This window comes from Rutidosis leptorrhynchoides, chromosome 4, assembly GCF_046630445.1.
Source record: "Rutidosis leptorrhynchoides isolate AG116_Rl617_1_P2 chromosome 4, CSIRO_AGI_Rlap_v1, whole genome shotgun sequence".
Taxonomy (NCBI): domain Eukaryota; kingdom Viridiplantae; phylum Streptophyta; class Magnoliopsida; order Asterales; family Asteraceae; genus Rutidosis; species Rutidosis leptorrhynchoides.
Genome location: NC_092336.1, coordinates 375117462 through 375131100, shown reverse-complemented (window position 1 = coordinate 375131100; position 13639 = coordinate 375117462).

Genomic DNA, 13639 nt, shown 5'->3' with positions numbered 1-13639 from the left:
GTTAAAGGCTTTCAACAAAAGAAAGGAGTTAACTACCAAGAGATATTTTCACTGGTGGTGAAGATGACTACTATTCATTTGATACTTTCTATGGTTGCATTCGAATACTTACATCTAGAGCAACTAGATGTGAAGACCGCATTCTTGCATGGTGATCTTGTTGAAGAGATCTACATGAGGCAACCCGAGGGCTTTGAGGTAAAGGGTAAAGAGAAGTGGGTTTGTAAGCTAAAGAAAAGTTTGTATGGATTGAAGCAAGCACCTCGGCAATGGTACTTGAAGTTTGACAAGTTTATGAAGAAGATTGGTTTCTTAAGATGTGAAGCGGATCACTGTTGCTACTTGAAGAAATTCAAGTCTTCTTACATAATCTTATTGTTGTATGTTGATGACATGTTACTTGCAGGTTCCAACATGTCCGAAATCAACAAGTTGAAAGGATTACTTTCCCATGAGTTCGAGATGAAAGATCTTAGTAGTGCTAGGCAAATACTTGGCATGAGTATTGTGCGTAATCGTGTGAAGGGTACTCTATACTTGTCTCAATCCAAATATATTGAGAAAGTTGTAGAGAGGTTTAACATGGAAAATTCAAAGGCTTGTTCTATGCCTTTGGGTAGCACGATAAAGCTATCGAAAAGTCAATCACCTAAAACGGAAGAAGATAAAATGGAGATGGAAAAGGTTCCATATGCATCGGCCGTGGGTAGTGTTAAGTATGCCATGGTTTGTACAAGACCCGATATTGCTCAAGCAATGGGAGTTGTAAGTCGTTATATGTCTAATCCGGGGAAAGAGCATTGGGAAGCGGTCAAATGGTTGCTTCGTTATTTGAAAGGTACTTCTAATATGGGATTGTGTGTCTCCAAAAACAATCTCATACTTAGGGGTTATGCGGATGCTGATTTGGGTGGATGTGATGATTCGGGGAAAAGCACTACGGGTTATGTTTTCACAATAGGGAAGACGGCAGTTAGTTGGATCTCTCGACTACAAAAGAGTGTTGCTTTGTCAACTACCGAGGCCGAATATATGGCTATTGCAGAAGCTTCTAAAGAGCTTGTTTGGTTGAAGAACTTCTTAGGTGAGTTGGGTAAAAGACAAGACTATTGCGTCTTGTATTGTGATAATCAAAGTGCAATACATCTTGGGAAGAATCCGGTGTTTCATAGTCGTACGAAACACATCAAGATAAGGTATCATTTTATTCGACAACATATAAATGATGGTACTTTATTATTGGAGAAAATCCTTGGTACGAAGAATCCTGCTGATATGTTTACTAAGGTTGTTACGACAGAGAAATTGAGGTTTTGCATTACCTTAATTGGTCTTCTAATGAATTGATGAGAGAAGACCCCAACTAGAGAATTAGAGAGTTAATGTTTCAATTCTAACAAGTAGTGTTGAAGACCTTGTATCGAAAGTCTGCTCATCTGAAGTATGTGTTGAGTGTGCGTGTCCCAAATGGAGTTTGGCGGTATAATCATGGTTTAACGTTCTTGGTTAGATCGTTGATATTTTGGGTTGACGAAGGTTGGGTTTGTACAAAGTCTCCAAGTAGGAGATTGTTGGAGATATGGAGAATTTTAAACAATTAGAGGGAAGATTCCAGGAAACTCACACGAAGCTTCCACGACCCTGGATTTTCCAACGTTTATTTATTAATAATTGTTATTATTAATACGTGTGATAAAATGAATGTATGTTATTACATTTACATGTTACCATGATTGCCCGTACTTGACTTTTAAGTGCCCGAAACGTCTTTGTGACACACGAAACTTCACGAATAATATTTTCAAGTACTATTTGCATTCATGATTAAGTTTTATTAATCATTTTAATTAACTAAGGTTGTTGGTTAATTACTTGGGCTTTTAATTGGATTTACTTGTTAATTAATTGAACTTGGGCTTTACTAGTGTAATGGACTCATGACTTTGGGCTTATAAGCCCACCCTACTTCCTATATGGACTTAACTAGCCCAACATTGCATGTAAGTATTACTTTCATAAGTAACTAGTTAGTTTGTGCATTTGGAATCAAATTACTTGCTATCCCCATGCACATACACCAAGTAACCACCTTTTTCAAGCTTTACACTCTAGTAACCATTGAACTTATCCTCCCCCCCTTTGTGAAGAGCAAAACCGTCGGCCTAGGTGGTTAGAAGGGATTCAAAACTTTTTTTTTTTGCATTACATACTCACTTGTATTCTCACACACACTTCACTTCAAAATTACATCTTACTTTTTTCTCATATTTTCTCTCATCTTTCTCTACATTTTGTAAGTAACAAGAACATTTTTCTCTTCTTCTTTCCTTTGTCTTAAAACCGAATACATACATGAATCATCATCATCATTTGTTGTTTGCTACTTGTTCTTGATTATTATTTAGTTACATGTAATTGTTAGTTACTTTACTTACTAGTTTCCAAGAACCAAACTTTCTAGTTTGATTCCTCATAAAATCTTGTATTTATCAAGAACACAAGAACTAAACTTACTAGTTTATGTTCTACATATATTGTTGCAAAAGTTTGTAAGTTCATGTGTTGAAAGCATACTTGTGATTCATGAAATAAACTTTAAAGTTTACTTTTCTTAAAGATCAAGCTTAGGCTTGAATCTTTAAAGTATGCAAACCATGAACTTAATTACTTGTTTACTTAGCTATTTACTTCTTTTACTTGCACTTTAATTTCATGATTTATGTTATTATTGGTCAAATGTTACTAGTTAACTTTGATCTCATTAATCTTGAACTAAAAGTTAACTTGAAAGTTCAAGAACACACAAATAAGTTTTCTTTAAATATAACTTTGTATACTTATGCTTGATCTAGACTTTTGGGTCTTGGATCTTCAAGATCTAACTAAGAACTATGTTCTACATCTTAAGATCTTGATTTATAAGTTCATTTTCAAGTTTGTAACTTATTATTAGTCTTAAAGTTCATGTATGTGTTAGATCTAAGACCTTGATGTAACTTTGGTTCATCAACTTCATATAACTCTTAAGTGAGTTGTGCCTCATGTCTTAGACTTGCACTTGGGTTATGATGGTCAAAACTTGGTAAAGATAATGTAGACACATCAATGAGTTGTACACTTGATGCTATATGCATCAAGGATGAGAACCGTGATGAACATCAAGCACCAAGACCACCAGAACTCACTTAAACTTACTGTTTCTGTCCAAACCCTACTGACCTGCTGTTTCTGTAACAGACCAGTAGACCTGGGCTACTGAGACCATGATTTTTAGATAGAACTTTTCTAATATATAACTTTTCATATAGGACTCGTCTTAATCCGAGTTACGGTTTAGGATTTATGGCCCTCCGATCGTCACTATGTCCTTTAACGTTGTGCAGAAATTTCTGACCTACTCGCACTTAGACCGTCGCCACGGTCAAACCAAGATGAGTTTGCTTCTGTAAATTTTACCACACTTAAGGGACTCATATACGGAGCCATGGCCACTGGTCTCACCTTAATTCATTAAGTTTAGAGGCCGTGGTGACTGATCAAAATCAGCTTTTGTTTTAAACTACTTTCATGAACGAAACCTACTTTACACCTTTTGTTAAATGATGAATGATGATGACCCTTAAGACCTTATTTACATAATTTTAAACCTTTTCGGAAGATTTACTGACTTAGTACTATTTTACTTAGGTTGAGGACCTTCGGACCGATTACTTGCACACCTTTTTCGAACCGACTTTACGACTACATTATCATTGTGAGTTATAGCATTCCCTTTTTACTTTAAATTATTTTGGGAATTGAGAATACATGCGGATTTTATGTTTTACATACTAGGCACGAGTACTTAAACTTATATATGTGTGGGTTATACAACGGCATAAACATTCCCTTTAGCTCGGTAACGTTTAATCATTGGTTTTTGAACCGTGAACGCGAATCTTAGATATGGATCCATAGGGTTTGACATCCCCACTCGGGCTAGTAGCGCTAGTATTTAATGAGTGTTTAATACTTCGTAAACATACGCACTTGCCAAGTGTACTTTCAGGGGGTATAAATGTTAAGTTAGTTACCAAGTGCCCACGGTTAACATATACTTTATCATACTGTTTTGAAACGCTCGTTGTAGCACTGAAATCTCGTGGCCTACCTTACATACTGTTATACTTAAACTATAGCTCACCAACCTTTGTGTTGACGTTTTTAAGCATGTTTTTCTCAGGTGCTTGAGGTTAGCTTCCGCTGTGTACTAGTCGTGCTGTAGACACCCGCTGCTTAGAGTTGTCATCGCATGAACTACTTTATTTTGCATTCAAACATTCGTACTTTTGAACTATGACTTGTAACGACCATTGCGGTCACATACACTTATTATTTGCTTCTACTTAGTGAAGCATGCTTTTGAATTGTAAAACATTCGATGTTGGTTTAGACATCACTTTATTATTGAATGCAAAACTTTTTTTGAAAATGCATATAGTACTTAACCTTGTAATGATCCTGTTGTTGATGATTCGTACACAATGGTTTTGTACGGGGCATCACATTTGGTATCAGAGCATTGGTTGTAGGGAATTAGGTTGCATTAGTGAGTCTAAGACCGACCTGAGTAGGATTCACTAATAGGACTAATCTACAACTTGCTAGTTTACGTGTTTCTACTGAACTTACTGCATGCTGCTGCTTACTTTTACTGCTATATGACGTATGCTACTACATGATTTCACTGCTGTATGATATTACTTGCTTTCGATTGCATGTTACCTTCGTACGATTTGCGGTTATTGCCATGCTACTTATTGTTATACATGATTTAAACTGTTGGCCTAATACGTGCTTGCTTATGACTTACTGACATGGAAAATTTATTTTTCCTTGTTCAGATGTCGGATGTACCACCTGCTAGCGTTTTGGGCAGTTCAGACTCAGACCCCGTCGCCCCACCTGCTGCTGCTGCCGATACACCGGTCCCGCTACCCATTAGTGATCCCGGCGCTTCTACTTCCGGAGCCAGTAGTAGTACACCTGCCCCAGTGGCTGCTTCCGATGGACACGTAGGCCCTACGGAGATTCCAGCTCCGTCTGCTCCCGGAACCTCGAGGTCACAGCCCCGCATCGGTGGGATTGAGATTCCCGCGGAGTTCGGGGAAGGGCCATTTTGTAACCATATGCACACGCCTTGCCGACGCACTCCCGACGGACGTTTAGTGCCGATTCAGCCAGGCAGACACAGACAGATGTTGGCCGCCTTTGGACTACCAGTTCAGCCACCCGTACCACCACCGCATGATTCGGATGACTCATCATCCACCGATTCTTCATCAGATGATTCTTCATCAGACTCCAGTGACGACGAGGACCCTGCTGATATACCTATTCAGGCACCCTCCACCCCGCCGAAGAAGCGGTACCGTCCTGATGGCACCGTCATTCCAGGGGTGAATGGAGGTCGTGCTTTCACTGACGCATTTGGTCGGCGTCGTAGGGTTACTACTCGTAAACGGCTTGTGCCGTACCCTGCCGACCCACAGATACGTAAGGTTCCCCGTTACGTATTGACTGTTTCTGGAGCCGGAACGTCTTCACCTCGTTTCGTGAGGGCTGCACCACCCGCTCCACCGGCCCCACCTGCACCACCAGTACTGCCCGCCCCACCAGCTCCCACTGTCGAGGAATTGAAAAGGGAGGTGGGAATCCTCCGAGCTCGGGTTACTGAGCTCGAGGAGCAGTTGGCTCAAGTTTTGGACATCCTACACCCACCTTCACCGTAGGACCTTTTGTATTAGATTTCATGATGTAATCTAGTTGTAGTTTCATATTTCACTTATGTATTGTACGAATCTATCATGATGTATGAAACTTATTATTAATGAATGGAAACTTTGTGATGTTACTTTTTGCACAAGTGTTCTATTTACGTTACTGTATGATGTTTCGCGGTACTTGTATCAACTTGCGTTACTTAAGTAACATGTGTTGTGCTGTTTACATGTTGGTTGTTATACACTATATTATCATATATTGAATGCTGGATTTTGACTTGAGTCAAAATGTTTGTATAGAACACCATGGCTAACGGTCGATCCACACCTACTGCTGCTCAAATTGAAGAGATGATCCAAGAACGTGTAGCCGCAGCCATTGCGGAAATGCAACCCCAAGCTCCACCGCCACCACCACCGGTTATTCAACCCGTTCGAAATGGGTGTACTTATAAGGAATTCCAGAGCTGCAAACCGCATAACTTCAGTGGAACCGAGGGACCGGTTGGTCTCACCAGATGGTTCGAGAAACTTGAATCAGTATTCCGAGTTAGCAATTGTTCGGAGGATAACAAAACCAAATTTACTTCTTGCACGCTATCTGACGGCACGCTAACGTGGTGGAATACGTTAGCTCAAGTGAAAGGCATTGATGAGGCGTATGCTACGCCATGGGAGGAATTCAAAGCGGCAATGATTGATGAGTATTGTCCGAGAACCGAAATCCAGAAGATGGAAATCGAATTTATGCAGTTAAAGGCCGTTGGAAACGACCTTGATGGTTACAACAGGAGATTTTTGGAACTAGCTCTCATGTGTCCGACAATGGTCACCCCGGAATTCAAACGAATGGAAAGGTACTTCTGGGGACTCCCTAAGAGCATCAAGGGTAACGTCACCTCGTCCAAACCACCGAATGTTCCTAAAGCAATGCGCATGGCGCATACACTCATGAATCAGATTCTTATTGATGAGCCGGAGAAGGCTAAGTTTGAGGCTGGTAGTAGCGAAAAGAGGAAATGGGATAACCACAACAACAACAACAACAACAACAACAACAACAACAACAACAACAACAACAACAACAACAACAACAACAACAACAACAACAACAACAACAACAACAACAACAACAACAACAACAACAACAACAACAACAACAACAACAACAACAACAACAACAACAACAACAACAACAACAACAACAACAACAACAACAACAACAACAACAACAACAACAACAACAACAACAACAACAACAACAACAACAACAACAACAACAACAACAACAACAACAACAACAACAACAACAACAACAACAACAACAACAACAACAACAACAACAACAACAACAACAACAACAACAACAACAACAACAACAACAACAACAACAACAACAACAACAACAACAACAACAACAACAACAACAACAACAACAACAACAACAACAACAACAACAACAACAACAACAACAACAACAACAACAACAACAACAACAACAACAGCAACAACAACAACAACAACAACAACAACAACAACAACAACAACAACAACAACAACAACAACAACAACAACAACAACAACAACAACAACAACAACAACAACAACAGGGGAAGAAACTATGAACAGAACTCGGCGAAACGACATGAGGGTTTCAGAGGAAACAACAACGGTGGAAACCCCAACCCCAACAACAACACCAACTCCAACCCGAACTACAAGGGAACCCTACCTCAATATAAGAGGTGTTACAAACACCACACTGGGTATTGCAATGTTGTCTGTGAGAAGTGCCAACGGTCTGGGCATGTTGGCAAAGACTGCAAGGTCACCACTTTGAATGGGAAGCCGAACCCCACAGGGCCAAAGAAGTGTTATGAATGCGGGCAGACGGGCCATTTCAGAAATGCGTGTCCAAATAAGCGAAAAGACGGCGGACCACCGCGCGCTAGAGCTTTCAATGTTAATGCAAGGGACGCACGCGATAACCCCGACTTGGTGACAGGTATATTCAAAATCAACAATCTTTTAGCTTCTGTCTTGTTTGATACTGGTGCGGATAGAAGTTATGTATGTAGACATTTTTGTAATAAGATTAATTGGTCATTAGTCCCGTTAAAAGAGAGTATGCTTTTCGAGGTCGCCAATGGAAAACTTGAAAAGGTTGGCCATATTAGTCGTGGAGCTATTATCAACATAGCTGGTGCGGATTTCGAAATTGATTTGATATCTATCAAATTGGGAAGTTTTGACGTGATCATCGGTATGGATTGGTTGAGCAAGATAAAGGCCGATATTATCTGCGGAGATAAAGCACTTCGTATACCACAAGGAGACGGTGAGCCACTGGTTATCTATGGAGAGAGATGTACCTCGAAGTTGAACCTCATTAGTTGCGTGAAAGCGCAAAAGATTATGAAGAAGGGACGTTTTGCTGTCCTAGCACATGTGAAAGCGGTAGAAACTGAGGTGAAGAGCGTGAACGTCGTTCGAATTGTGAACGAATTTTCCGATGTCTTCCCAGAGGAATTGCCTGGATTGCCGCCGCAGAGAGCAGTAGAATTTCAGATCGACTTAGTGCCAGGAGCTGCACCTGTAGCTCACGCACCTTATAGACTCGCACCTTCCGAGATGCAAGAATTACAGAGTCAACTACAAGAGCTGTTAGACCGTGGATTTATCCAACCAAGTTTCTCACCTTGGGGCGCACCTGTGTTGTTTGTGAAGAAGAAGGATGTATCCTTCCGTATGTGTATCGACTATCGTGAACTCAACAAATTAACAATCAAGAATCGGTATCCTCTTCCACGAATTGACGATCTTTTTGACCAACTACAAGGATCGAGCGTTTACTCAAAGATCGATTTGCGATCCGGTTATCACCAGTTGAGGGTGAAAGAAAGTGACGTGATGAAGACTGCATTCAGGACCCGTTATGGTCATTATGAGTTTCTCGTGATGCCATTCGGTTTGACAAATGCACCTGCCGTGTTCATGGACCTCATGAATCGTGTCTGCAAGCCGTACTTGGATAAGTTTGTTATCGTCTTCATAGATGATATCCTCATCTACTCTAAGAGCGAAGAAGAGCATGAGCAACACCTCCGACTAGTACTTGAACTCCTGAGACAAGAGCAACTTTACGCCAAATTCTCCAAGTGTGAATTTTGGTTGAAGGAAGTACAATTTCTGGGTCATGTTGTGAGCGACCAGGGTATCAAAGTTGATCCCACCAAGATTGAAGCTATCAGCAAGTGGGAGACTCCCACTACTCCGACACATATTCTCCAATTCCTAGGTCTCGCCGGTTACTACCGAAGGTTTCTCTTTGATTGCGCGTCCTTTGACTGCGCTGACTCACAAGGGCAAGAAGTTCATTTGGGAACCCACACACGAATCATCATTTCAAACTTTGAAGAAGAAGTTAACCACCGCACCTATCCTATCACTTCCTGAAGGCAGTGACGACTTTGTTGTTTATTGTGATGCATCGAAGAGTGGTTTTAGTTGTGTACTGATGCAACGATCAAAGGTTATTGACTATGCCTCCCGCCAATTGAAGATTCACGAGCGGAACTACACTACACACGATCTTGAACTTGGAGCCGTTGTCTTTGCACTCAAATTGTGGAGACACTATTTGTATGGAACTAAGAGCACTATCTTCACCGATCACAAGAGTCTCCAGCACATCTTCGATTAGAAGCAACTGAATATGAGACAGCGTCGATGGATCGAGATGCTCAACGACTACGATTGTGAACTTCGTTATCACCCTGGCAAGGCCAATGTTGTAGCTGACGCTTTAAGCCGAAAGGAGAGGACGACACCTTTTCATGTTAGGGCTCTGAACATCACCATCCATTCAAACCTCAACAGTCAGATCAGAGTAGCCCAAGATGAGGCTCTCAAGGAGGAGAACATATTTCACGAACATTTGAACATACTTGTCTCTCGATTCGAGGTTAGGGAGTCTGAACTCCGATGTTATGCCGGAAGAATTTGGGTACCTCTTTATGGAGATCTACGGAACCTTATACTAGATGAAGCACACAAATCGAGATATTCGATTCACCCTGGAGCGGGCAAGATGTACCACGACCTTAAAGAACAGTATTGGTGGCCGAATCTTAAGAAAGACGTCGCAACTTATGTGGGTAAGTGTTTAACCTGCTCGAAGGTTAAAGCCGAGCATCGGAGACCTTCTGGGTTACTTCAGCAACCGGAGATCCCACAATGGAAGTGGGAAAGGATCACAATGAATTTCATTACTAAGCTGCCGAAGACGATGGGCGGATACGATACTATTTGGGTTATTGTTGACCGCCTTACCAAATCTGCACACTTCTTAGCGATGAAGGAGACAGATACAATGGAGATACTTGCCCAATTATACATCAAAGAGGTTGTATCTCGTCATGGTGTACCTTTATCGATCATCTCAGATCGCGATCCCCGTTTTGCTTCTAGATTTTGGCGTTCTTTACAGGAAGCCATGGGAACCCGTCTCGACATAAGTACTGCGTATCACCCTCAGAATGACGGGCAAAGTGAACGAACGATTCAGACGTTGGAAGACATGTTGCGTGCATGTGTCATTGATTTCGGAAAGGCCTGGGAAAGGCATTTGCCACTAGCCGAATTCTCGTACAACAACAGTTATCACTCTAGCATTAATGCTGCACCTTTTGAAGCATTGTATGGCCGTAAGTGCCGATCTCCTATTTGTTGGGCTGAAGTAGGCGAAAAGCAAATCACCGGACCCGAGGTAGTCCACGAAACAACGGAGAAGATTGCTCAGATTCAAGCGAGACTTAAGACTGCACGCGATCATCAAAAGAGTTATGCCGATCTTAAACGTAAAGACTTTGAATTCAACGTTGGTGATCGTGTAATTTTAAAGGTTGCACCTTGGAAAGGTGTGATCTGTTTTGGAAAACGTGGAAAGTTAAACCCATGATACATTGGTCCTTTTGAGATCTTGGAACGTGTTGGACTCGTTACTTACCGTTTGGATCTACCAGCACAATTGAGCTCAGTTCATCCTACCTTCCACGTGTCAAACTTGAAGAAGTGCCTTGCTGCACCAGAACTTATCATACCACTAGAAGAACTTACAATTGATGACAAACTCCACTTTGTGGAGGAACCTGTTGAAATTATGGATCGTGAGATCAAAACTTTGAAACGCAATAAGATTCCGATCGTCCGAGTGCGATGGAATGCCAAACGAGGACCTGAGTTTACTTGGGAGCGAGAGGATCAAATGATGCGGAAGTATCCTCACCTTTTCCCGACTCCTCCATCTACCTCAGCTTAAATTTCGGGACGAAATTTTCTTTAACAGGTGGGTAATGTAACGACCCTGGATTTTCCAACGTTTATTTATTAATAATTGTTATTATTAATACGTGTGATAAAACGAATGTATGTTATTACATTTACATGTTACCATGATTGCCCGTACTTGACTTTTAAGTGCCCGAAACGTCTTTGTGACACACGAAACTTCACGAATAATATTTTCAAGTACTATTTGCATTCATGATTAAGTTTTATTAATCATTTTAATTAACTAAGGTTGTTAGTTAATTACTTGGGCTTTTAATTGGATTTACTTGTTAATTAATTGAACTTGGGCTTTACTAGTGTAATGGACTCATGACTTTGGGCTTATAAGCCCACCCTACTTCTTATATGGACTTAACTAGCCCAACATTGCATGTAAGTATTACTTTCATAAGTAACTAGTTAGTTTGTGCATTTGGAATCAAATTACTTGCTATCCCCATGCACATACACCAAGTAACCACCTTTTTCAAGCTTTACACTCTAGTAACCATTGAACTTATCCTCCCCCCCATTGTGAAGAGCAAAACCGTCGGCCTAGGTGGTTAGAAGGGATTCAAAACTTTTTTTTTTTGCATTACATACTCACTTGTATTCTCACACACACTTCACTTCAAAATTACATCTTACTTTTCTCTCATATTTTCTCTCATCTTTCTCTACATTTTGTAAGTAACAAGAACATTTTTCTCTTCTTCTTTCCTTTGTCTTAAAACCGAATACATACATGAATCATCATCATCATTTGTTGTTTGCTAGTTGTTCTTGATTATTATTTAGTTACATGTAATTGTTAGTTACTTTACTTACTAGTTTCCAAGAACCAAACTTTCTAGTTTGATTCCTCATAAAATCTTGTATTTATCAAGAACACAAGAACTAAACTTACTAGTTTATGTTCTACATATATTGTTGCAAAAGTTTGTAAGTTCATGTGTTGAAAGCATACTTGTGATTCATGAAATAAACTTTAAAGTTTACTTTCCTTAAAGATCAAGCTTAGGCTTGAATCTTTAAAGTATGCAAACCATGAACTTAATTACTTGTTTACTTAGCTATTTACTTCTTTTACTTGCACTTTAATTTCATGATTTATGTTATTATTGGTCAAATGTTACTAGTTAACTTTGATCTCATTAATCTTGAACTAAAAGTTAACTTGAAAGTTCAAGAACACACAAATAAGTTTTCTTTAAATATAACTTTGTATACTTATGCTTGATCTAGACTTTTGGGTCTTGGATCTTCAAGATCTAACTAAGAACTATGTTCTACATCTTAAGATCTTGATTTATAAGTTCATTTTCAAGTTTGTAACTTATTATTAGTCTTAAAGTTCATGTATGTGTTAGATCTAAGACCTTGATGTAACTTTGGTTCATCAACTTCATATAACTCTTAAGTGAGTTGTGCTTCATGTCTTAGACTTGCACTTGGGTTATGATGGTCAAAACTTGGTAAAGATAATGTAGACACATCAATGAGTTGTACACTTGATGCTATATGCATCAAGGATGAGAACCGTGATGAACATCAAGCACCAAGACCACCAGAACTCACTTAAACTTACTGTTTCTGTCCAAACCCTACTGACCTGCTGTTTCTGTAACATACCAGTAGACCTGGGCTACTGAGACCATGATTTTTAGATAGAACTTTTCGATTAGATAACTTTTCATAGGGGACTCGTCTTAATCCGAGTTACGGTTTAGGATTTATGGCCCTCCGATCGTCACTATGTCCTTTAACGTTGTGCAGAAATTTCTGACCTACTCGCACTTAGACCGTCGCCACGGTCAAACCAAGATGAGTTTGCTTCTGTAAACTTTACCACACTTAAGGGACTCATATACGGAGCCATGGCCACTGGTCTCACCTTAATTCAGTAAGGGTAGAGGCCGTGGTGACTGATCAAAGTCAGCTTTTGTTTTAAACTACTTTCATGAACGAAACCTACTTTACACCTTTTGTTAAATGATGAATGATGATGACCCTTAAGACCTTATTTACATACTTTTAAACCTTTTCGGACAATTTACTGACTTAGTACTATTTGACTTAGGTTGAGGACCTTCGGACCGATTACTTGCACACCTTTTCCGAACCGACTTTACGACTACATTATCATTGTGAGTTATAGCATTCCCTTTTTACTTTAACGTATTTTGGGAACTGAGAATACATGCGGATTTTATGTTTTACATACTAGGCACGAGTACTTAAACTTATATATGTGTGGGTTATACAACGGCATAAACATTCCCTTTAGCTCGGTAACGTTTAATCATTGGTTTTTGAACCGTGAACGCGAATCTTAGATATGGATCCATAGGGTTTGACATCCCCACTCGGGCTAGTAGCGCTAGCATTTAACGAGTGTTTAATACTTCGTAAACATACGCACTTGCCAAGTGTACTTTCAGGGGGTATAAACGTTAAGTTAGTTACCAAGTGCCCACGGTTAACATATACTTTATCATACTGTTTTGAAACGCTCGTTGTAGCACTGAAATCTCGTGGCCTACCTT